General features: G+C 35.8%; 1 pseudogene across 1 annotated transcript; it reads right to left on the bottom strand.

Annotated features, from left to right (window-relative positions):
* Positions 1–21,314: 21,314 nt before the first annotated feature.
* On the bottom strand, positions 21,315–22,874 carry LOC306656293 (high mobility group protein B3-like; annotated as a pseudogene). Its single transcript has one exon. The product of its transcript is annotated as a high mobility group protein B3-like (transcript).
* Between the last annotated feature and the right edge of the window lie 4,928 nt (positions 22,875–27,802).

Genomic DNA, 27,802 nt, shown 5'->3' with positions numbered 1-27,802 from the left:
GTGCATGGGACACAATTCTAGACAAGGTACTGATGAGGGAAACAGGAGGTTTTTGGAAACGCTTCTAAAACATTATGAGATACTGAGTTATAAAGCCCCATTTTCTGATTGGACAATTCTTTATAAAGATACGATCCCTAAAAATAAACAGAGCATCTTGTGACCTATAAGCAGTTATCCCAAGGAGAATATTCAGAATGTTTGGAAAGTTGGAAGAACCTAAATCTCCATGGGACTATTGTGCCACAGAAATTGTCAACCTTGGATCAGGTTTACTTCAGACTTCTTTTAATGTGACATAGAAATCATATTGAACTATTCAAGTTGGATTTTCATTATTTGAAACCAGAAGTATTCTGATTATTTGGTTGGCTAAAATATCAACCAAAAATTGGTGATGTACACTCACATTTTACATATATTATTGCATGTAATAATTATGTCAGTTCTACAAGGAAGTCTCTGTTTGTTCTATTTTACTGATGTGGAAACTAACACTTAGAGAGATTGAGTAATGTTTCCATGATTTAGGATTTAAACCCAGGTCTCCCTAATTCAACTACTTTTTCCATTCTCCTTCTATGATTTGCATGGTTAATAGCCACAATAATTTACTTACACTTTTTTGTTGCACCCAATAAGAGTGGATCTTTGGGAGGATTATACTCCAGCTCAGGATGGGGAGGAGAGGTTTTTATAGGTTTCCTTGAGAGTGGTTTATTATTTGCTTTACTGATGACACTGCATGAACAGATGCATGGGTTATTGAAAATGGGAATAGTCTCATCCTGCAAAACTCTATTCCCAAAGCATGCCAAACAGGCTTGAGATGAATAAAATAACGAAGCTCCCAGTTTGCAGAACTATTCATTGTAAAGGGATGTTGTGTTATAAAATTAATGAATCCTTCCAAGAGAGTTGATAACAATGAACTGATAAGTAATTCCTGACACGTACACATGGGTCTGAAGGGAGATGAAACCTCTACAAGAAGTGCCAGAGGAAAACATAATACTATACTTCTTTTAATCTATGAGTTCACTTTGAAAGTATGTGGTTCAGCTTTTAGATTTGCTCAATTTAAGAGAGCAACTGCATTCATTTGTTCAGAGGTTTTGTCTGAAAGAGGAGATTAAAAAATACCAAAATATGTGGAAGTCTCCAACAACACCACCTAAATATTTTATTTGCCATCCCCACATGAAGTGTGATGTGTGATAGAGACCCAGTCCTTGAAATGAGGCTAATAGTTTACTCAGGCTGGACTCCAAAATTGTAGGACATGAAAGGCTTTTTGACCAATCTTTTTCTCCTGAGGGACTGTTATTCTTATTCTTAGAAATGTCATTTCCCAGATGTTTATAGATATATAACAAGCAGCTATGATTCTGAATCAAAAGGAGACACAAGCTTAGACACAATTAGCAACATTAAAGGAAAAAAGCTGGCTTTCCTCCAAAATAGGGTCATGTCCTCACACAAAATAAATGTCTCAGGACACTGGCCTTCCACTCTCCATGTGTGGACTACACTTGGAAGGTCACCCTATGTGCACAGAACACAAAACCTAGCTGTTAATTAGTTCATTTAGTCAATACAGTGGAAAATTTGGTCCCAATAATTATGTAATGCATGCAAACAATGTTTGTCTCTTTTCATTCTGACCTTAAAAATCTCTCAAATCTGTTGCTGGAAGATACCACTTATTTCAGTTAAAAGAATTCGGAATAATGATTCTGCACAGGCACAGCAATTGCTGATTGACTCTAGGAATGGCATTAATTCACTCAGCATTTTAATCCAGAATATTCCACTTCATCTTAAAATTGGGACCCTGGCTCATTATTGTGAAAATCAGAAAGTTGTTTCTCATTTTCAAGCTAACACAACAAGGACAAAAGATTTAGTATTTCATTATCAGTATTTCATTTTCTGATTTAGTTTCTAAATTTCACAACATCTTTCTGATAATTAAGAGAAAGACAAATGATATCTGGGAATGACAAAACCCTATTACTAAACACATTTTACCATTTTACTATTAATACAACTATGGAATTTAGATTATCCTCTTTCTAATTAAGAGTTAATTTAAACCCATATTTTTAAACCCATGAGAGATTAATGTCTCATGTTAGTCAAAGAAAATCTATAATATAATTTGTGATTTTTAAAAATATTTTTGGAAGAGAATCTCCAAAGTATTAAATACTTTTATAATAAAAGCTTCTTTTAAACTCTAAACATTTATGGGAAATCAGAATCTTGAACCATAATCAGTTTTTATAAAAAAAATTAATATGCTAACACTGACATACATTTTGATTAAAAGAAAAATTTTAATTTTATATGAAATTATAAATGTTAAAAAACATGTTTTCTTTAACACACATACATGTTATAATTTGATAAAAACTGTCTAAATCAATGAATTAGAAATATTAAACCATAAGTTTTTTTTCCTTTTGTATGGCCTATATCATTAAAAAATCTTTGAATTTTGACACATTAAAAAAAGAGATGAAAGTTTTTATTCATATTCCTAACCAATCCTGAACTCTTAAATACTCACTACATAATAAAGGCCCATTACTTTTAAATTTTAACTAAGTAGTAAAGGACTATGACTTTTTAATTGTTTGGGTTTACATATACTGCCTACTCAGAGGTGTGTAGTAATATATTTAAATATATTGTTTTTTTTAAATTATAAGCTTATTAGAGAGAAACTTTGTTCCCCTTATATAGTGGTCAAAACAAAGCTGAATGACGGTCTCAAATTTCTCCTCATTGTGAATATTACTTCCAATGCCCAAAACCTCTGCCAGAACACTTAAGAGAATTTTTCAAAATACAGAAATCCTGTATAGCAGCTTACCAGGAAACCTGCTAAGGCTAATATTACCTGACGGTTCTTACAGGTGAATAAAGGTTTTCTTCTGGAGAGGACAAAATGTTATAAATGTGAATTCTAATAGTTTCAGGGATAGCAGAATAGAAGGCATTTCTGTCTCTCTTTTTAAAATTATTTTCCACCAGTCAGTGAAGTTTAAACAATCTTTTGGTTCAAGGAATTTGTAAAGAGGGCTTTCTTCTGAATACAGCTACAATTCAAGATGTCTACATTTCATTTTTCTCCTCTAAAGATTTGCTGACCAACCTAAATCCAGGAAGTTCTCTTCTTGGAGCTCTGCTTTAGGAGAATGATGTACACAATATTAGAAAGTGGGAAGAGACAGCAAAAATGATCTACTCCCAGAGATTTTATTACATTTCAAGGTTGGGAACTTTTTCTGTTCTTTTTATTTCCCCAATCCCCAACAGCGGATGTGATATGAGAAGAGTTCAAAGGATGTATGGCAAAAACAAATGAAACATGCCGATTATGACCAATGGCTCCCTGAATTCTCACTTAAAGTTTAGCTTTTGATTCCTTCAAATGTGTTTTATACTTTACATGCATGTGTCATTTTTCCCTATTAGCAGACAGTGTGACTGCCTTGTTTGTATCTCTTGGCAATAGACTGTCCTGCAGCCTATTGGACAACGTGGTGCAAGACTGCATGTTCTCTTGACCCCATCCCTTGCTTGAGTTACTGTGACAACTAGTTTTCTGTTCAATCAGCTTTGTTCAGATGCCACCTGATCATGTCAATACCATGACCCAGGCCCAAGATCTGACTCCATATCCCTTTCTTCTTGCCCATCACTGGCTGGGAGTCATTGCAAAAAAAAAAAAAAAAAAAAAAAAAAAAAAAACTACCCTCCTTTGACATATTTCATAAGAATCTCTAGAAAGCTCTGATAAGAGTGAACATGTCGCCTGTAGCAGAAGCCAACTCAGTAACTTTTATTAGTTTTCCATGTTTCCCTTTTCCATTTTCCCTGCCTCCCCTATCCCTACTCTTACTCTCTGGGGCTACTTTTCAAATCATCTACCTATACCCAAACTCTGACTCCAGCTCTGCTTTGAAGATGATCCAGGCTAGGACACCATATTCATAACCATGGTTATCTTTGAGTGTGAGCCTGTCTTGAGATAGTTTATTCTGAAAACTTATAGTCTTAATTAAGAAAATTGACATTGAATAGTGAGGATGTAAGATTCACAACCAGCTCTGCTAGAAACTGTCCATATCTCTTCCCATGTAGTACTATTCAGAATAGCACTCTGAAGGATTGAAACCTTTACATCAACAAAACTTTACATTTCCAAGTGCTTTCAGGTTATCCAGGTACTTCCTAATATTGATAATAACAGCAGTTATTTATTGAGGACTTTCTCTGTGCCAGGATCTGTTCATATTTGTGATCTTATTTCATCTTTTCAACAAATAAGCTGGATCCTATTTCCTCACTGCTGTGGGTGAGGTAGCTCATCCTACCACTGTGCATGCCAAATAAACAATCTCCATCCTGTACTTGTTTCTTGAATTAAATTAAACTGAAATAAATTTTGGAAACCACAGATCTCTTCCATCTTCTCACTTCTTTTCAGAAAAATTAAATAGGCTTCATGCTCATGAATTTCCTGAAAATTTCCCCTTTGTTCTTTGGTAACATATTCTGAAGCCCCCAAAGAACAAAGAGAAACATGTTTTCAAAGCATAGAATAGTAGTCTTCAAAGGAGGAATAAAAATGTTGGATTCACTCAAAGAGATTGGTATCATGGAATTATGGAGTTATAAGGAACCTCAGGAGGTTATCTGGTTTATAACCTTGCCTCCAGGCAGAACTGCAACAAAGCTATCAAGAGAACATTTCTATCTGCATCTACAGGTCAAATCTTATTATAACCTCTGATAATTCAGATCTCCAAATGATAAAAAGGTCCCTCTGATCCAGAAATTGGCCAGTTTATTTCAAGCAGTATTTGATAAGGCAAATTCCCAGAAAGAAACATTTTCATGAGCCAAAAAATGAAAACTCAAACAAGAAAAGAATTTCAAAAAACTGTAAAAAGACTGAAGACTGAGAGAGTGGATTTACATCAATGTGCTTTTCTTTACTTTCTCTCTTTTTTCTTTCTTTCTTTTTTTTTTTTTTTGAGTACCCAGTACTCTAAGAGGAATTAAAGAGCAAAGAAATTCTGAAATTACAACACTTCATTACACCAATAAAATAAATACCTATTTCTTATAGGTCAGGAGTAAATGATCATCATTACATGTACTTCCTTATTGGATTAATGAACACGGTCTTGTTCCATAGCCCTTGGTCAAATGTACAATAAAACATGAACAAGAAAAGAAAGAGAAAGATAATATCTCCAGGCACCTTCTAACCCAACAAGTGAGTTTTTATGTATAGTTTTTCCATTAAAAATGTAAAGATCATTTATGAAAATAGAATGATAATAATGGGGCCCAAAGTGCATTCATTTGAACTCCATTATAAACTAGTTCATTATTAGACATTGTTTTGCACACAGCATAGGTCAAGGTGTCTCCTCTGAGACATCTCAACTAGATTTAGTAAAGCACAGCATCAGGTTTATTAAAACACATAGTCAAATATCTTCATTCACTACAAATGAATAAAGATAGCAAATGAGCATAATTAACTAGCTAATTAATCAATTAAAGATACCTTAAAAGTATGTACCATGTTATCCATTGAAGATAAGGATGCTGATTTTTGTGGAGAGTCAGATATTTAACGATAATAGAAATTGGTTTTTTCAATATAAGTTAGCATAAAAATACAATAGTAATTTTCCCTCATGTCTGGTTCCTACTAGCACTTTCAAGTTTGCCTCACTTTTTCTTAAACCAAGGCCTTGGTATACACATTACCATATATTCTGTACGTCCATAGACTATGCCCTTTCTATATGTGGTCATTCCTACTGGATCCACAGAACAAATTAATGCCTAGTACAGGTTTCACATTTATACTGGCCTTGTTAATCTGGAAAAATACTGAATATTTATTTCTGTTTCAGGTAAGAAATGCTAGCTGCTGTAACAAACAAATCCTAAAGACTTAATACAAAAGATTTATTTTTTACTAGTGTCCCATCACTACTGAAATACAGTAGATACAGTGTCACACGCTATCTTGTGTCACACTGCTGTAAGCTCTGATCAATGGACAGGGAAAGAGAAGGGAGAAAGGGTGCACTGTTGTTATGGTTTGGATGTTTAGTGTCCCACAAAAGCTTACATGTGAGACAATGCAGGAAGGTTCAGAGGAGAAATGATAGGGTTGTGAGAGTCTTAAACTAATCAGTAAATTAATCCCTGATGGGATTAATTGAAGGGGTAGGGTGTTGCTAGAGGAGATTGGAATTGGGACGTGGCTTTGGGGTATATATTTTGTATCTGAAGAGTGGAGTCTCTCTGTCTGTTTCTCTGCTTCCTGATGATGCGAACTGCTTCCCTCTGCGATGCTCTTCCGCCCTGATGTTCTGCCTCACTGGAGCCCCAAGGAATAGAGCTGGCCTTCTATGGACTAAGATCTCCGAAACTGTGAGCCCTCAAATAAATCCTTCCTCCTCTACAATTGTGCTGGTCAGATCCTTTTAGTCACAGCAACAAAAAAGCTGACTAAAACAACTATCTTCTTTAAAGTCCTGTGTCAGAAGTGGCTCTCATCTCTCACATTGTTATTTAGTTTGTGACTTGTATAACTGGAGGAACATTCTTAGATACAAGAAGTGTTGGGAAATTCAGCCCTCAACTTTAACCATCTTCCAGCAAAAGTTTCATAATGTGAATGATGCACACAGATTTGGGTAGATAGTCATCTCGCCCACTGTTCATTTTTCCTCTTAAGTGAACACTTACAGGTTATTCCTCTAACTGGTTGTTTGTTGGCTGGGTTTCAGATATGTGAAATTTGCTATGTGGCTGAAGTTCAAGACACTTGATGAAAGGTTAATTTCTCCCCCATATATACTTGATTTACTCATGGCCAAATTGAAGTCTCACATTCTTGTTCACTTGGATAAAATCTTTGGCAGATATCTAAGTGTCTGCTATTCTTACTTCTTTGCAATGAAATTTCGTTACTCAAATGTGGGGTTTTATGCAGAACTACTTGTTTTTAATAAGCTTTGTGGCTTTTCTTTTCCAAATCTATTATAAATTCCAATATTAGATAATGTTCTTTGAGTTAAATACCTGAAAACTCCCATCTAACAGGGAAAGAAAATTCTGGTAAGGTCTCCAATGCATTTACTTAAGAATCATTTACTGAGTACCTACTCTCACAAGGTGCTATGCAGGACTGAGGGATTCCTGGGTTACATAAAATACAGTTCCAACTCCCAAAGGGTTTATAAGTAAATAAGAAGAAATGTAGTTCTCTCTAGATTTTCTTTTGCCTTTTCCCTTCTCTAAATAATAATATATACATTTTTAAATCTCCTTAGTACTTACTTAGAAATGAAGTCCAGTAGAGGGCAGTGAACACACACACACACACACACACACACACACACACACACACATACACACCCTTCCACTAGCACCCCGTAACCACCAATAAGTCCAGCCAAGTAGATAGTACAAAGGGGGGGAGTGACATTGTTCTTTCCACAGTATTCATCCAGCACATGGTAGATTTGCAATTGATTCTTAAAATAATTAATTAAATAAACATGGAGTGGCAAGGAAGAAAACATTTACAAACAGGCAGATGTGCTTTAAGTAAAATTAGTATTCTGAAAGATAACAAAGAGCAACCTAATTTATTCCTCATGACTTCATAATTGTTTCAAATACACAGTGTACACAGAATGCAGTAAAAATCCACTTATAGTGAAGATGCTCTATAATTCAGCTCTATTATCATATTACTGTGTTTGATTTGTTTTCTCTGAACTCTGATACAGCTATGAAAATGAGAAAATCAAGTGTAACATTTTTCCATCAGTGAAAATAGAGATAGATGGAACCTAATTATTAAAACTGTCATGTACCTTAGTCACCCACATGCTTAGATAAATTGTCCAGTTCTCCAGCACATTTTAACTATAAAAGGGAGCAAGAGATAAGCTCTAACTCATTAACACTGTATGAAATTGTTCACTTTATTAATAAAAGACTATAATAACAGAGACTTGTGGGTACATAAGGGAGATTTATAGCTAGTATTTACAGAAAAAAATATGTACATTTGCTGTTAATAAATTGAAAGCAAAAGTTTTTCTCCCTACAATAAGCCTATATACATACACAGGTTGTGCATTGGGTTGTAAGTTTGGTCTTTAAACCAGAGAACTGCTAAATTAGCACATCTAATGAAATCAATATATTCTGGGGTGGAAAGAACCTTTGTGATGTCTGTAAGGAAAACTATTTAGCATGGCATGGCTGCCCTTTGATTCCGTAGAGTGCTGATTCATCACCTTAAGTAGATGCCCAATGATTGAACATCTATTACTGAAGAGTAAGTAATGAACAATATTAACAAGTTTGGTCATTCCTATTTAAACAAATTGGGGAGAAGCAAAATTTTGTTGGCAACATTACTAGTAGAAATGATTTCTTCCCCTTCCCTTCTATATGAGTGCAATTGAGGTGAAAAAATAAGGACACACACACACACACACACACACACACACACACACACACATACACACAAAGCAAAAAGATAAAGCATTTTCAGGAACTCTGAGTCGCAAAAGGTATTTTATCCTTCCTTCCACTAAAGTTGAGGACCACTGGATTTTCATCCTGACATTTGGGTTTTTAATACTGTATTGGGTGCCCAAGTAAACATTTGTCATGCTTTCAGATCAATTTTGAAAAGAAAAATCAATACTTTAAAAGAGTATGTGTCAAACTGCCCCTACCTCTTTTCCAGTTTGAACTTTCTCAAGCTTTAAAAAGTTTCATTCAATTTCTTGCTTCTAAAATCTAAGTGCTTCTTTTCCCCTATTTCATCAATTCTTGAAATTGAAAAAAAAAAAAAAGAATATTCAACCCACCTTTGTTGATAAAGGAGAGAAAATAGGTTCCTATAGTTTGTTCTTTCTGGTAATGACAATTTCCTGAGGGGTAATTCTTGCAAATATATGCATTTTGGAAAAAGGTACCATCTGAAAGGTAGAAGCTCAGGGGAAGTCCAAGTTCATCCAGAAGGATCACATTAGCAACCAAGCTCCCTTCTAGTATAGAAGGGAGAAAATAACCAAGAAGTGCTTCACCAAAGTAATTTTGCTTAACAGGCTTTTTAAAAATAATGGAACCAATTAACTTTGATTTCATGGAAGGCCTTTAAATAATGCATTTTCCCCAGAATAATTCAAGAAAAAGGTAGACTCTCACTGGCTTCTGAGTTTGAAATGTTCTTATTTATGTTGGAAGTTTGGGGATAAGTTTATAGCCTTCTCTGAGATTAAAAAAAAAAATTCTAGATTTGCATCAATTTTCTCCACAGTTTTAAGTTGCTCAGTTCTAAAGATCTTCACGTTAGTGACTCTCAAACTTCATAATTTCTCATCAGAAGTACAGATAAATTCAGCAGTCATTTACTCTCCCATGCTTCCAGAGAGTAATAAAAAATGTGATAGTACCTTACAGTATATAGAGTACTCTCCTGTGTGATAGCTCACGTAAAGTACAGAAATACCATGCTGCAGGCAACATTATCTCTGTTGAACAGTGAACTGTGAGACACTTAACCCAAAACCAGACATTGACTAAGCTACTCATTAGACTTGTAATTATAGGACTCCTTTTCCTTTTACATGGCTACTTTGAGTATATATTATGTTTCTTCTCTCTCCAATTTCCTTATCAAAGCTTCCAAAAATCATACCATTTATTTGATATATGCACAATACTGAATAAAAAATAAGTGTTCAATAAATGCTTGAAAGAATGAATGAACAAAGAATTATGTGTTAGGGAAGAAACCTTTATAATTTACCATAAGAACTCTGAAACCAGAACTTTTGACCATGAAGTGTGGTTGAATCCCTCCCCATCCAATTTGGACCTTGATTACTTATACAATATGAAGAAGGGATGGCTAATCACAGTTGATACCTTCTTTCATTTGAGCTCCTCCTCAACTCTGAGATACCTATTGGGCCACTTTCCCCACCCTCTACAAAGTTCTTCCTGCTTAAACCTGAAGGTCCTTCCTCTGAATTTCTATAGCACTTGTAGTTGAGCTATCATCCAATCATTCCCTAACCTTTGTTTTTATTTTTATTTTTTTTATTTTTTTAACAGTCTTGTCTCTGAGTTGTGGACTGTCTTCTATTTCTTTAGGATCTGCCAGAGTATTTAGCATAGTAGCAGAGTCACATAATGGGCATATATTAACTATTTTTATTTAGATAATGGTTTTGTTAATCCATTCAATACATATGGTGTCAGAGACTGCTCTGAGCATAAATATACAGCAGGAAACAAGACAAATTCATTGCCTTCATGGAGTTTATATTTTAGTGGTAGAAGATAAATATAATAAGTCAAATATGTGGTGTGACAAATGGTAAAAAGCATGGTAGGGAAGATTGAGCAGAGAAGTGCATATCCAACACAAAAGAATAATCCAGACCACCAAGGACTTTGTCTGTTTGAACTAATGTGAGCTAAACAAGCCCTTGGGCTTTTAACTCAACCTCACAGGAACCAAAAAAATAAAAACTAAATTGCCCACTATAACCTCACCATTGACCCTATTGAAAGGCTCTCTTCTTTGTCTTAAGGATAAGAATCTCATATCTCAGCACAGAGTACAGACATTACTACTGACAGAGAACATAGCACTTTTCTGCCAGTCACTAAACTTGGTGAGGTTCCTTTATTCTTTTCCACTAACATTACTACCCACTATGGTCACATCGTGAACTCTACCATTGTCTTGTCCTTATAAGAAGAACTGTCTCATGATTACCTTAAATCAGCTAGAGGACTTTGTAACTTACTCAGATTTATTACAAAATCTCATTGGGAACCTTGACCTAATATTACTTGTTGATGGAAAACTGAAAATGGGCATTTATCAAGCAGAATTTGACACTGATAATTTATGTTCTTTGTTGGACTATTCTCCTCCGCATGAGATAAAATCTGTCCCAATAGTAGAATGTTTTGCACTTACTAAGAGCTTATCAACTAGTTAAAGACTGGGTGGAAGCACATAAGCAGAGAGCAGTTATGCTTTTGAACAAGTTCATGACTTTGGGATGCATTGAAAATAAATGCTATTTCTTACTTTCACTGGAATCTCCATCAAAAATGGACAAGCTAGTGACTTTTAGATGCACTCCACTTCTTAGAAAGGTGCACATCAAACTGGTTGTAGCTTATGCAGAAAGAGATCACATGGAAGCAAAAGAAAATGCACTAGCAGATCATGTGCCAAACCAGCAGCCTTAACCTAGGTTACAATTCAACCTAAACCTTCAATGGGTAAATCTCTGAGATAATTCAAGGAAACCCTTATGAAATATCAATGCTTAACCCCTGGTTTTTAAAAGAATGGGGAAAATCTCATATCTTTTACTTTGCTAATATCTGACTCTTGGAGGATAACTCCTTCATAGCACCAGGTGATTTCAAATAGCTAAATCTCTGCATGAAACTACTCCTAATGATATAGACTAATTGCTTAGTATCTTAAATCAATATCATTGGGGAAAATTGTAAAAGAAAGTTGAGGTTATTTTCAGGTCATGTGTTACCTATCAACAACATAATCCTGGAAAAACTGTTGAGGTGGGACATGACCAGGAACCAAAGCCAAAAGCACTTTGGACACCTTCAGATGGACAGCTCTCCAGGAGCTTTAGAAAAATCTTAGTGATCATGTGTTTACTTTTAGGATGTGTTGATATGCTTCCTTGTCAAAAAGCTACAAATTGTATTCACCAAAATGCTACCTGATTTTGTGTTTCCAATCTTGATTTGATCAACTTTTCTATCAAGTGGCTGAGGAATACACTTCATGAGAATTATTAAAAAACAACTCTGTGATGTTACCTCTTATGCAAAAATTATTCTTCTGATTACCTGCAATATTATTTTAAATTTGGAAGAACTGAAAGCATCTTTACATTAATATTAGCAAAACTCTCAAAATCCTTGAGCTTCTTTGGCCAAAGGTATTCCCGCTAACTCTTATGGGTGTACACTCCACTCTTTTGAGGACACATCAGATGTCACTCTATGAATGTATTTTGGGATTTCTCCTCTGATATTAGACTCTGACATACTGCATACAAACATCAAAATATTGCAAGAAACTTCCCACAACATCTTCCTAAACAACCACTTTGTGATAAACCAGAAGATTTTGTCTACTGGAAGAGACATCTTGGAAAAATTATTTTTAAATCTCATTGGAAAGGACCTTGTCAAGTACCTTTAACAACAACTATAACAATGAAACTCCAGGGACTCCATTTTTGAGTTCCTGTTTCACAACTAAAGAAGCAATACTGAATTTGAATGATTGGAAGGCTACTCCAAGAAGGATTTTCAAACTAAGGGTTCTCACAGAACCTCTAGGAACAGTTAATCTTCACAAGCATACAGCTGACCTAAAATCTTCAGAACAAGCTAATGACTTTAGAAAGTTGACATCTCCCCCCAGAACTATTAGACAAAGATCCATGTCTAATTTCCTGATTTGGTTATTTCATCTTCTTACTCATAATATTTCCCCCATTTTCTATAGATGTCTAGTGGTCATTCACTGATAATGGCAGTTTTTCTCTTTTTCTTCCATTATCTGGTAGGTCAGAACATACTCATTCTAAAGAACCACTATTAACTTATTTCAAGTAGTAGATGATCTTATTGACTATAGATATGTCATTGATTACCAGATTCCCATGATGAAAACCTCTGGGAAATTCCAGTCTCACTGAATGAGATCACAGGGGATTATAGCTAAAGTCATTTCCTCTTGCACCTACATGGAAAAATGACCTTAAACAAATTAACCTGTGATTTTGATAGTGTAGCTATCTCGAGATAAAAATATAACCAGTTATTATAATCTATTGGTCAGATTTGAGATAATTCTAAATTTGAATTCAACAACCTTCCTAGGTGATAGGACAACTCATTGTCAACTATAAAAGACTAATAAAGAGACAAATGTGTAAACTCAGCTAACTCAACAGCTCTTGCTATTTCTGGGGATCCAGAAGGATAAATACTTCATTTGCAGTCAGGATGCTTGGTCTTGTTTGCCTAAGACTAATATCTCATGTATGTTAGGTATAGTATTCTGTGCACTTGTCTGCACATGAGAGCCTAATTCTATAAATCTCTAAGGGTAACATTCAACCTCAAGATGAGCTCCAAAGTGAAGCCTATTCTTAATTATATAGGTACAATATCTGGGACAATTAATATTTTATTCTTCATGCAAACAATCAGATCAGTGTTTCCATTGGTGGTAATTATGCAAATAAAGAGGACTGTAATAAACTTTTGGTAACTATGACAAAAATGGTTAATAATAAAACCTCTAGATGAAATAGGTATTAGTCTAAACTCATTGGCAAAAGTAATGATGTACAATCACAGTGCTCTAGATTTCTCCTTGGCTAGCCATGATAGTGTCTGTTCCATAGGTAATACTTCATGCTGCACTTGGACTGATGGAAACAAACAATGTAGAACAGGCTACTTATAACGTATGGCCTATCAGATTTATTCTCTTAGCTTGGGTTGGGGAGTTGGAGTCCCTAGTTCCAAAGCCTCATATAGATATGGTTAAATTGTTCTAATTTTTGTCATAGTGGTCATGGTGCTGGACCATTAAATTCTATCCACAGGATTAAATTCTTCTACACAGAGGCTGTGCCTTAAGATGATTGCCATAGTGATTTAGTGACAAAAAAGTCAAGAAAGTATCATGATACTATTGATGGAAATGGACAATCCTAAGGAAATGGAAATCTGAAGCTCTAGGTTTTTTTGAGTTATTCAACCTCTCGCAAGAGACAGAATAACCACAAGTGGAGGGAGAAGAAGGTGAAGAAGAGACAGAATATATAGACAATGGCCAGACCATATCCACAGTAGAACTCTGACCCACAAATTTTGTAGCGACCAGCTCAGGAAGCTGAACCACAACCTTTGCAACAATTATGCCAGATGGGTCAGGACTTGACCAGTAATTGCTGACTTCCTTATTTAGTGTTCCCTTTACCAATATAGAACCAATCAGAGAGAGTCAAATATACTGTGTGTGAACCAATCACGTAAGGTGTTTCACTTCTGGTTAGTTCATCTGCAGCTTCCCCATGCCAACAACTTCTAATTAGAGCATAACTAAAGCCATCTCTCTCTTTTTTTTTTTCCCCCACCATAAGTCTTTTCCACTGTCCTTCTTGCCTTGAGTCTCTGTGAATATGAGTGTGGCTGACTTCCTTACTGTATAGCAAGCTCTAACAAAATAGGCTGTTTGTCCTATTTGTGTAAATATTTATTTGCCCATAGAAAGAGGAAAGATGCCTGGCTGATACCTGAGAAAAGGAGTCATCTGATTCAGAGGGTTATTAGAAGTCAAGGGTATCATTGGATTTGTTTTTGAACCTCAGATCCCTTAAAACAAATTCATGCATGCCAAAGTGCCTCTATTCAGATTTTGTAAAAGAAAACTCTACTCCATAATATTGTCTCTTTTAATTAAAAAAAATCCATCATCCAGTTGTCTTCAGAAATATGTAAGTTATTAAATGGTATCTCTATAGGCAATGTCTCAGAGAAAATGTTGGTTTATTTAATTGGTGGCTATTATGACATTGGAGCATGGGATTTCATGACCATTACATTTCTAGTGCCCAGAAAGGTGATAAATCATGCTCCATGTTTTACTAGAATCTAATTTACAGATTATGTGCTTTTATATTATCTTAGCATATTAAGAGAGACTGATGCAAAGTAAACCAAATTGTTAAAAATTTAAATATTAATTTAGCAAAATTTACTAAACTACTGAACTTGGTGAATATAAGCAAGCATATATGCAGATTACTTAAGAGGAAATACTTGTTGGGAGTGATGTGTCTATAGTGTTTTGTAGTTTTTCAAAAAAATCCATTATTTAATAATTTGTAAAACTGAAGTGAAACCTCATGCTGCAGGAAATGAAGAAAAATGTAGTCTTGATTTTAAGGTTTTATTTGAGAAAGTATATCTAGAAGGGCAAAATCCTAGAACAATTCTGTTAGCTATGACTATCTCTTGATGGATAGAAAAAAGAATACTCTGTGGTCGTTTAGACCCCAGATGTCAAGCAGCCTTGATGGGGTGCACTCAACAAAGGCTGCAGAGGCAGGCCTGCTGAACTGGAAAATGGTTGAGATTACCTATGTTTAGGTAATTCCATATGCATCAGAAAAGACTGTGAAAAATATGGGATGTCTATAACCCACTCTTTCATAATATAGCTTGTAAGACTACTAGATCTTGGAGACAATTGTAGGAACACCAAAGAGCAACATAGTAATTAAAAGTCCCTCAAACCACAGTTTATAAACATTGAGGAGTTTGGCAGAATCAATATGGAGAGTCAGAAAAATCTTCTGTTAGACCTTTGATTTCCCAACAACTAGAGGGATACAAGGTTCAGCTCATCCAAAAGTTTCACAAGGATGAATTTTGTTAGAATGCTAAATGAAAATAACTCATGGATTCCCTCACTACTACTTCTGCTTAACAATACAACTGCTGATATCAGTCCAGTTTCATAACTTCTGTCTGTGCACTTTTATTATGGACATTAGATTCCTCTATGGTATAGTTGAGCATATTTCTAACCCATTATAGAATGATTTCAGCATTGTTGGATGGAAAGTTTCTTCCCTAATGTCACTAATCCATGCCTTTAATTAAATCAAAAATATTCTTATTATCTTCTCAGAATAATTATTACTATTCATAGACTTGTCACATGTATTAAAATCACTGGTTTTCAAAGTGTGATCCAAAGACCACTAGGGTATGAGCAAATAGAGGTTTAGGGAATCTCACATCAGATCTACTGCATCAGAAGTCTCTGGGAACAAGATCCTGTAGTTTGTATTTTAACAAGTTCCCTGTGTGAGTCTTACACATACATATGTTTCAGAACAATTACCTGCATTGCTGAAACCATTGTTGGAGAAACGTAAGCCAGGAATCTTGTCTTACTTGTTCTTGGCAACAAATACATATTTGTTGGTTAAATGAATATGTGAATAATTAAAGAATAAATATTATTTAAAATATAGGGCAAATAAGTATTAAAGATAACTTTGATCCATTTACTTATCAGATCTGCCTACAGTGTCAGTTAGAAATAAGATCCCCTAGCCAACTGCAGACCTACACTAATGGGGCTTTATTCAGCACTATGGACAGCAGCCACCTTTCATTGCTGGCAAAATACAGTAGTCAGAATAATGACAGTGAAATAAAATGTTACTTAATTCATTATTGCAAAAGCCTGAAGTAGAAGGTTCTGTTATCTGTGTTTTATATATGAAGGAGTAGAGGGCAATAAGATGAATATTTCCTAACTACCCAGTAAGAAAGAGAACCATTAACTTAATTCAAACTACCTACCCACAGAGCTTCTATCACCATGGAAAAAAAAATCAAACACATATAGAGTACTTTATTCCCAAATCTTAAATGCTGGGTTTAAAGGAAAAAATTATGCAAAATTTCCATACCATATAGTTCTTTCTATCAAATCAAATCAGTAAAAATTTAGTGATGGTCTCTTATGTATACTGAAAGTTAAATAGTAACATAAGAATCAGATATCAAAGCAAGAGAACAATATGGAAAAGCTTCATGGAAATTCCCTATTCTCAAGTGACAGACCAAAAAAAAATCAACTAGCAATCTAATGGTGAAAAGGAAGATCATGGTTGCAATGAACTGATGGGTTGTCTAGAAAAAAGAACTCATGCTGAATTTTGGAGGGAGATAATATTGGAGGATTTGAATGGAAATCAGGAAACCAAAAATTATTTCTATCTGGAAGCAGTCTAGGAGAACAAAAAAATTGCTAACTTTCCCATTACAAGCATGCTGCAGCTGCATACACCATCTTAACTGGTTATATGGAAGCAGCCTTCTTCTATGAGGAAAAATGCAGTTAATGTTCCAGTTGCATGAGAGGCAGTCAGCAGAAGAGGAAGTACTGTTAAAAATCCTCTGACTTTCTGGACTTAGGCCTGCTTGGAGCCCAGACATTTTCAATATTTGAACAAGTAAATTTCCTCTTATGGTTAGCAGGTCTGAGTTTTGTTTGTTTGTTTATTTGTTTGTCTTTTTTGGTCAAAAAAATTTTAACTAGTAAGCAGTGATGTAAAGTGAAAAATATTTACTGTCATCAAAAAGCTTATGATTGAACAAACAAGAATACTAAAAATTATAATGCTGTGTGATAAATGTTATAATAAATACAAGTGCTAGACACTGCCTTAGCATAGAAGAGGACAACCTGTTTCCTTATGTAGCTTTATAAATGTCAAGCTTCTACCATGTAAAGTAGGGATTTATTAGTCTTTATGTTCTCAAACTATATTTCCCTCTATTATAAATAGATAAAATATTTAAATCAATCAGCATATGTTTTCTTCTAAATACACAGTGTAAAACATAACAAATGGCACAGAGACCACCAAAAAGATTTGCATGCATCTTCTTTTACCTTCCTGATTTATTAATGATGTTATAATTTATAAGGAATTTTAAATAAGGCCTTTCTTGGCTAGGAAAAATTTTTCAAACTCAACATAAAAAGTACTATTTATATTCTCTTAAAAATCCTTTATTCTCTAAATAGAAAATGCCCAATCAGTGAAGAACTTAGTTTCAGAGACATTCAGAAGTTACATAAGTATTCACTGAAAATGCTTATGGCTTGTTTTAGGCCTTGAGGGAATACACCCAGGAAAATAGACTACAAATGAAGAAAGGGGAAGAACTTAAAAGGAGATAACTTTACATATGTAGTTAATCATATACATATTATGTTAACCACAGTAATAGATAGAAGGGCAGCCACCCATCATGTTAAAGTTGACTCCAAGTTAGAGCCAAATACAAGCCAAAAACAAGAATGAAGGCTTCTCAAAGGGAAGGAACACCAAGATTAGGTAGGCATCAACATAATACAAAGAAAAAGTCCTAGTTCCAAGGAAATACAGGACAGTCAGCATGAGCCCATAAACCAATAGCTAAAGGATGCTAGAAGGCAGAAAGAAGGTGGGTTTTAGAAATACATGCATAACTCAGAATGTGTACAATGAAGAGAAATTAATGGAAACAACCACATTAGTTAAAATATTTCATTATGTAGAGGAAAAAAGAAGGAAAACAACCTCCTAAAACTGTGTTCTACTTGTTAATTCCACTAACTGATTTTACAAGATTCAAGACTTTTGGTGAACCTGAATTTAAACATGAGTGTACCAACCCTTTACAGTCCAGCTGGGTTTGCCTTGGTACTTACACAGAATCTAAAAACATAACTTTTATACAGCAGTGCTTCCTTCAAAAGGAAATGGGAAGCAGGGCAGGTGAAAATACATTTTTAAAAAATGGTGTATAACTTGCCTGCTTCTAAAAGGGGCTTAGAAGAAACTAAACAGTAGACAGTGAACTCCTTAGGGCTGGGCACTCTGTCATCTCCATCTCTCTAACAAAATCACACTGAGAGCTCTGCAGGTGGCAGAGGTAGGATCATATAACCTAAATAAATGCATATGGATTAATTGATATTCAGTAGTATAAACAAATGTCAGAGGCAAGCATTGGCTTTTTCTATGAATAACTGAGTCCCTTGTGGCCACCAATCTGGGAGACTCTCAGTTCTCAACACAATACTTGTTTCTCTGCAGATGCTCTAAACACATAACTGACATGTGAATGGATGAACAGAGGAACACAACTGAATCAAATAACGGGATTGGCTCTCTCATCTTGCTTCTTACCCACCACCAAAACATTAATGCAGTATTTGTAGTTGACAGATTTTAACTGAAGTACAATAACTAGCTTCTCCTTTCTCTCACTTCTTTTGACAATGGTAGATGAGGTTTGGATGCAACAATAAGAAAATACACACTCACTAAGGAATAATCCCCCAATCCCCCAATTACATGGTTTCTTAGTGTCCCCTAAATGAGTTCATGGAGACATAGACCATGAGGAAGGAGTACTTTGTTTCTCTCTCTCTCTCTCTCTCTCTCTCTCTCTCTCTCTCTCTCTCTCTCTCTCTCTCTCTCATTCAAATTCTGTGCCCAAGTTTGCAGCTTTGTGGTTTGTTTGCACAAGAGCTTCCATGTGCAAGTGAACTGCCTATTTGGAGAACGCACCATGCACCAAGCTTCGGAAGACTGCACACCGTTTAGTCAAAGGATTTAAATCCATGGTCACAGGTTTTTCTCTCCTACTTCATTATGCTTGATGAGAAAGGGCAGGATCAGGATATTTTTCAAGTGACTGACCTCTGGTTTCATTCCAAGTGGCTCTGTAAGTATGGAATGACCTATTTTGGATTAGACCATCACCTTCTCAGAGACAGGGAAATTTTACTTATATATAGGATGAATGTAGCCTAATACATACAATTTAGCAGGCATTTTTTTTTTCAAAGTAGCTGATGTAGCAAGGTGACTTTAAAAGTTCCCTGTCAGTCCTAAGAAACAATCAAACCCCTCTCAAATTACAATTCAGTTGGTAAGCCACCCTGTACCTGATATTCCGTGTGTTTACCAGAAGTGATAATACCCTCCACTGCTAACAGAGAAGAAATATCAGTATGGACCAGTGAAGCTACTGCCTCAACCTGCTTATTATGCAAGAAGATAAATAATCTCTTCTTTTGGGTACAAATGTGGGGATAAAAATTCCCAAAAAGGAGGAACATGGAATTAAACTGGAGTTACCCAAGATTAAGGGAAAGTTGATCTCATCTGAGTGTATTTCTCCACAGTTGCACATTTCCTTGTTAGAACAGAATCCCTGGATGACTTTCGTTTGAGAATATTATAAAAACATTTCTCTCAGAAATACACATGTAAACAGGTAATGTATATATTTCAGGTTGTTCACAGAGCTCCATGAAGCCTATTCATGAATTTCCTAGGGGATACCTGGGACCTAAATTAAAGATTCTTGCACCAAATTTTGCTTATTTTTTTTTCTTCTTATACATCCTAGATTGGTCAAACTGGAGAAATATACTTTGAAAGAAAAAAAATGAAAAAAAAGGAAGACAAATAGAAGATTTAGGAACTCCTAAGCCACTTTTAAAGTGTTAAAAGAAAGCATTGTACCTTCTTAACACCTGAACCAAACTCCTGATTCCTAGTGCAAGCTGCAGAATTTTCAAGGACAATGAATATATACTGCATTCTTTCATTTATCAGTGTTGCTTTTCTGGGCTAGCATGGACATGGGGTAAGCAGTGCAGAGTCAAGACTCAAGACTCCGGGAGTTTGGTGGAAACAGGCATGTGGAGAGGAGCCTGCAAACTTGTTTATTGCAGAAGTACACAAGACTTTTTTTTGATGTAATACTGTTTATTGAACTTCAAAAACATTTCAGCATCCTAAACACACAAAAAATAACATAATGTTGCAAATTGTATTTAAGTACAGAAGGTTCTTGAACTTACATTGATGCAGTGGCTCTTTGCTTTGCTGACAATGAAGTGTCCTACAGTTTATTTGAAAACAAAGTTTAAAATCTACTGTACTTAACTAAAAAAAATTCAAACAATTCTCATGCCAGCTGACCCCCCCCCCCTTTTCACAACTATGAAAGGCAGCAGAATGCTATATCACTATATACAAAAACAAGACAACCTGAAGCTAAATGGAGGCCCACTGCAGTGTCAACAGGTCCAACCTCACAGTGCATGCCCTGAGCTATGGCCCCTCTAAAAGGCATCTTCCCGCACAGCCTCAACACCAGCAAGGAGCATCAAGAGTTTTTCTTGGTTGCTTTGTTTTTCTTTACAGACTATAGATATGTACAGTAGATAACTGAGGATTTCTAGCCAATAACCATATAGTTAACACCACCTTACAAATTTTAAAAAATGCCAGAAACATCTACAAATGCCTTGTCACACCAATAGCAAAGTGCACAGAGTGAGGAGAACATGAGAGTGCCTTTTAATTTTAAAAATGTTTGCAAATATGTACAACTTTGATACAGTTTCAGGGTGCTCTGGACACCCAGGACCACTTCATGTAAATCACTGACAATTTCTAGAGCACTTGGAGAGACTAAAATATGATCATGATCAAATTCTGCAACTGAACCTAATGAGAGAAACAGACACATCTCAAATGAGATGTGTCAATCATGGCGCTCCTCCACTCTAAGGTATTCACAAGGAGATGGATAAATTTTGTTATTCATCCTCCTCCTCCTCTTCTTCTTCCTCCTCTTCTTCATCTTCCTCTTCCACTTTTTTCTGGGCAACTTTATCAGGACCCTTTGTGCCATATAACTTTCCTTTAGACTTACAGTCAGCAACATCCTTCTCATTTTTCTCCTTCAGTTTTGCAGCCTTAGTGATGTATGGCTGCTTTTTACTGTCACTTAAGTTAGTCCACATCTCACCCAGCTTTTTGGCCACATCTCCAATGTAGATACCAGAATTTGTGGACTTGATTTTGGGGCAGAATTCTGAACAAAACAGGAAGAATCCAGACAGTGGTCTTTTGGGGACATTAGGGTCCTTTTTCTTCTTGCCTCCCTTAGCTGGTCCATAATCCTTCATTTTCTGATCATAGTGCACTTTATCTACCTTTGCAATTTCATCAAATTTAGATTTCTTTCCCAGACATTGTCTTCCACCTCTCAGAGCACTTGGAAAATTCTGCAAATTTGACAGGGACTTCTGGATATTTCTTCTTATGTTCTTCCCTGCAAGTCTGCACAAAGAAGGCATAAGCGGACATCTTGCCCTTTGTTTTCTTGGGGTCACCTTTAGCCATCCTGACTGTATTGTTTGCTAGTCTCACACAAGACTTTTATAGTTCTCTTGACCAATCATCATTTGCCACGGTTACACCTTTGTCCTATCTGAATTGACATCCTTTCCTTAGGTCTCTCAAGCCCTGCCCTTTGGTTCCCTTGGTAACACTGATATCAATTTGGGGAAGTTGTATACTTTCCTAGATGACCAGAGTGGAATGCTCCTCCCTGCAGGTTTTCCTGTCAGATTTGTATGGGTGAAGGTTTTCCTTACACACATGAGACGTTCACTGCTGCCAGCCAAGAACTAGGATTTCTCCCAACATTTCCCCCATTTTTAGTAATTTGGAAAAGGGCTTCCTTCAGGAGGACTTGATTGACCTGAACCCTTGTGATTCTTTTGTTGAAAATGGACCACAAACATTTAAGAATGGCAAGTATTATAAGGAAGAGTATACAGGCTAATCCTAACATTATAGTAGGATTTAGCATATTAAGCAGGTTTTATTTAAATGTAATAATACAGACTTCTCCCAGGAGGGAGAAGGGGGCCATGGCTGATGTTCTAAAGTCCCAAGAAGTGAGTGCACCCTACATCTTTTATAGGTTAAGGTCTCTTTTGTTCTCCAGTGGCTCCCCTCTTATCTCTCCTTCCTGCCTATGTGACTAGGCCTGGTTTTGCAGGTGAGATGCATAAAGTGAGAAGTGAATGGGCAGGGGAAGGGCCAAAGTCATTCAGTCATTCAGTCAAGGGCCCAGGGGGCATTAATTAGCAGCTCCTTGACTGCAGTCCTTGATAAGGGCAGGTAAATTTGGTAATCAATGGGCTCTGGAGATCCTTGACATTCCATCCTCCCAGGGGCAGTCTCCAACTTCCAGAGACAGATGGCTTTCATGGTATTCAGTTCTTCCATTTGACCCGATCCCTTATTTCTACACTAACTGCCTGTTCCCAATTCTGGCTTCATTCTTTCCTTTCGCTTTAGGAACTCCTTAGAGAAGCTCCTTTAGGAGCTACTTAGAGAAGTTCCCTTATTCCCTGGATTCAGGCTGACTCTGAGGGCAAGAGTCAAATACTGGTTTTTCTTGGCCTCTGTATTTAATCTCAATCTCTAAATTTGATCTTAAACATCCAGCAAGCCAGTCTCACCAGTCATAAAGTAAGAGTACTGGGCTTTAACTTCAATGCCTATAACTTTGGTTATTTACCCTTTTATTTAACTGGAGTCTGTATTAGTACTGGAGATTACCATTATATACTATATGTTCTGTAGGTGATGATTTATTATCACAAGTTACCTAGGTTGTGTGTTCTTGAAGCAGCTACTTCTGCAAAATATTAACAGGTAACAGTTTTACAAAATGAAATTAGCAAGAGTAAAAATATATTCAGCTTGTATGATAGCTATCTTAAATTCTGACTGAGCTATACATTATATTCCCTCTGTTTGAGATCAAAGTAACAAAAACCAGTCTTTTGACTCTTAACTTTAAATAAGCTGAATTCTGGCTTATTTTGGAGTCACTCTAACATGCAGCAAGGTGAGAGGCACGGCCATATCTTAGGTAAGGCATGGCTTTTTACAAACCTTAAGTGAGATGTTCTAATTCTGATGCTGATGTTTGCTTCTTTCTTAAATATCATTTTAAGAAGTTTACATATATTGTTTCCTGAGTCTATATGAACGTTAATTAACACAATTTAACATTATATCTAAAACATGAATCAAAGAAAGTCTGAGAGAACTTTTAACTTCCCTTTTGTGTGGCAAAGTGGCAAAAAAAAATTTTTATGTTTCACGATATTAACCTTTAAACAAATCAGGTTCTCACTAACTTTTAAAAATACATTTACATTTAAAATTTTTTTATCTCAGTGTAAAAAGTAACAAATTTTACATATACTGTATTGATAACAGGTCCTATAATAGAACATTAAATGATAGAAATAAATCCCCAATAAAATTTACTTTTTATAAGTTTAAAATTACAATTACAGACAAGTTTAATTTGGAGAATAGCAGCTTGATAAATTTTCTGCTTTGAAGACTTGTATATCTGGAAAATATGAACACATTTAATATGCAAAGAACAACCATTCCACAATTACCTCGATACCTTTATATTAACCAAATTTAGTTTTTAAAGAAAAACTTAGACTCTGTAACATAGTACCATACTCTAACATTTGTTGTTTAACCATAATTATATAAATTCCAATTTTTAAGACAAATCATTCTAAAGAATAAAACTTAATTTACATAATGTTAAGAGTGAATTAGTGTTTCTAAGAAATCCTTGTCATTTTAAGATATAGATTAAACTTTGGTTTATATCAGTACATTAGTATTTGACTTTAGGAAAAACTTTAAATAGATTTAACTGATTGTCTCACACACACACACACACACACACACATATATATATATATATATAACCAACTTAGTTACACACAAACTTGTTGAAATTTGCCCTTTACTTACACACAAACTTTCTTAGCACTTACTTAGACCCTCGTGTATTTTATCACATAAGCACTTTCTTGTCCAGAAACATTTTTTTCCTTTTACTAAATATATTTCCATACCTAGAACCTTTTATTTTTTTCTTTTAACCCCTTTTTGTTCATTTTCCGAAACAACTCTTATAAAATTTCTAAATTTAGATAAATTACTCCATTTTTAATAAGATTAAATTTTTTGTTATTTATAGTACTCTAATTGAAACACAGTTGACATTTCTGGATCCCTGTATATAGAATCGTACCTGTTAGGACTTTAACTCTTAGTAACCTTGTTTGTAGTTATGACACAAAACAATTTCAAACCCTTTTTATTCACCAATCTACAAAAACACCAATAATGTTTATGTATGTTATCCCATGGAATTTAAGGAGTTAAGAGTACTCACTGTTATTTAATAATTAGCATTTTAACTTTGTAAATTAATCAGATGTCTCTAACAAACACATTTGATTAATCCTATTCATATCAACTCTAATTCACTCATCTTATTGTATAAAACCTAGATATCAGATAAGTGTACTGAACAGTATTTGCTGTCTCTTTCCTGATGAAGAAAAGTCCTGGAAACAACTGATATTAGACATTTTATAAATATCAACATTTTTTAGTTTGACCACCTAGAGACTTGTGAGTTAATTTTAAAGACATTTTACTTTCATTAGTTTACCAAATTTGAATAAATTGAACCTTTTAAAATCACTTGAATTAAAGGTATCTGGATCCATTTTTTTAATTTTAGTTTTAGGAGCACTCAATTTTGATACCATGTACATGATATTTAGATGCACATACAGACAACATGACATCAGACATCACGATATACACATAACACAAAAACAAAGGCCTTGTAACTTTATAGGTGAATCTCCATTGCAATGTAACAGATGTTCAAAAACTCTAGTTGAATAAAAAAATAGAACTGATCAAAAACATCATGAGCTCAAAAAATATAGAATTTAAGGAAAAAACAAGAGTCCTGGAAAAATGACATGGCTGTTAATTATTATATTAAAGCACCATACAATTTACTTTTGCTGGAGTTCAGGTAAGACTCTTTTTGCTTTTTTTTTTTTTTTTTTTTTTTTTTTTTTTTTTTTTTGAGTTTGAGACTGTTCTCCTACTGAGCTTTCAGGCTTCCTCTATTTACATTTCAATGTAAGCCTTGACTGAGATCTGAAAGGAGCTGAGATAACAGGTTCTAGCAGAAACTTTATGCCTAGGGCATTTTAGCCATTTCTATTAGGACAGGTTTGACTATCAAAGAAAATTATGAGACTTTATTTTCCATTACTTTTGAGAATGAAATTACTATGCTAAGCTCCTCCCTGAGATATGCCATTGGCTATTGAGCTGCCTATGGCTGCCTATCCAGGATTTATTTTCCTCTCAGTGACAAACAGGTTAAATCTTGCTTCATAGGTAAGCTGAGGACAGGAGCTTGAAGTAAGTCCTCTTTTTTATATTCCTGGGGCAGAGGATATTGTCCTATGGTGACTATTTTCCTGTCCTAGTTTGTGGATTCCTTGAGCCAGTTGCAATCCTAAGTATTGAACCTGTTGGCATAATTAAGCTTTATTCTTTGAGATCTTGTAATTCCTATCAGCTAAGAAGTTTAGGAGCTCCATAATGGTCTTTTGATATTCCTCCTTCATAGCCAAATCTTTGACTTGGTAAAAAAAACATGTTACCAATTTACAATTGAGCTTGTGGGCTAAAATAAGCACCACACCCTGTAAGCATGTCCAATGTTAAGGGGATATTGTATGCCAAATTATTACATGTTCTGTTTCCTCCTCGTGAGAGGCTTTCCATTGCAAAAATTATGGGTGAGTTAATCAAGCGTTAAGGAGATTCAACCAGTCAAAGGGTGTTTGAAGATTGGTGGAACATTAATTGAGAACCTCTGCAAAGTAAGAGGAATCAGGACCGGATTCTTGGGAGACCTTTCTAAGAAGTGCCAAATCTGAGAGTGGAGTAGGGATCCAAGGCCTGACATCCCCATTGGGTCCACAGTTGACTGGATATGCTGCAAATGGGTTTCATGGGGAGAAAGGGGGCCCTTTTATAGCACCAGGTTTTTTGGAGATAGCTCCAGAGTGAGCAGGCAATGGTAATTCATTCCAAGGGTATAGAGGAGGAGGAGCAGTTGGCAGACAGCCATTGTAATTATAGGTTTCCTCCTCCTCATCCTCCAAAGTTACAACACATGAAGCGGAGGTTTAGAGGGTCTTTTTTTTTTTTTTTTTTTTGTCATTATGAGAATCATTGTGATTTTGAATAATGTCTTCTGCTGAGGAGCCCTGAAGGCTAGCAATGATCACTAAGAGGATTGGGATGAAGAATGCTGGTGGGAAGTGATTATCATGAACTTCTCTTTTCTTAGCAAGGTAAAGAACCCTCATCCAAATTTGGGGGTCCCAAATGTTTTCAGGGTTGATCCATGGGGCAATAATTACCATTTCTTCCCAAAAACAGTTGAGATCTTTTGGTTTCACTTTGAGCCCATGCTGCAAGAGAAGTGCCTTTAAGGTGGTGAGTTGTGGTGCTCACTGTGTTGGGGGGAGATTTCCCATTGTTATGGAGTGGAGTTATATGGAAGGGTAGAGTTGAATTGGGGATCAGAGTCAGAGAATCTCTCAAGGATAAACAGAAGGACTGCAAGGTAACCTGCAATGAGTATCCCTAGACCTAAAGTTGGGGGACCAATGGGAGGACAAAGGGATCCTGTTTTCAGACATACAAAGAGGTGCTTAGGATCCAATGTCACATGCTTAGTGGGGGACTTCGTGAGTTGTTAGGTCATGGCCGTATGCCCACATGGTGTCTCCGGTAGGAAATCCCCACTGTGGAAGATGTGGTTCCAAATTCTGGGAGGATCAGTCCTTATGTGAATTTGCCAGGAGAACCAAAAGTGAAAATGGAGCAGCTGCCAAAAAGGCGCTGGTGTGTGCTTATTCTCGAGGATCAGGACAATCAAGAACGACAGGGAAGAAAGGGGGAAAAAGAGTCCTGTGCTCACCCTCACAGGACCATCAGCACACCAGACATAAAGGGGCCCTTTTTGAATCAGGGGGATTCACCAGTCCTGAGGGGCATGAATAGTCGAGGCACATTGGGTGCCAGATATTGCTTTTCTTGTGCTGGGCTAGCTCCGACGGGAGGTAAGTGGTGCAGAGTCCAGACTCAGACTCTGGGAGTTGGATGGAAGCAGGCATGCGGTGAGCAGCCTGCAAACTTGTTTATTGCAGAAGAACACAAGACCTTTATAGTTCTCTTGACCAATCATCATTTGCCACGGTCACACCTTTGTCCTATCCGAAATGACATCCTTTCCTTAGGTCTCTCAAGCCCTGCCCTTTGGT

Source organism: Sciurus vulgaris, assembly GCF_902686455.1.
Source record: "Sciurus vulgaris genome assembly, chromosome: 3".
Classification (NCBI taxonomy): domain Eukaryota; kingdom Metazoa; phylum Chordata; class Mammalia; order Rodentia; family Sciuridae; genus Sciurus; species Sciurus vulgaris.
This window is presented reverse-complemented; position numbering and strand designations above follow the sequence as displayed.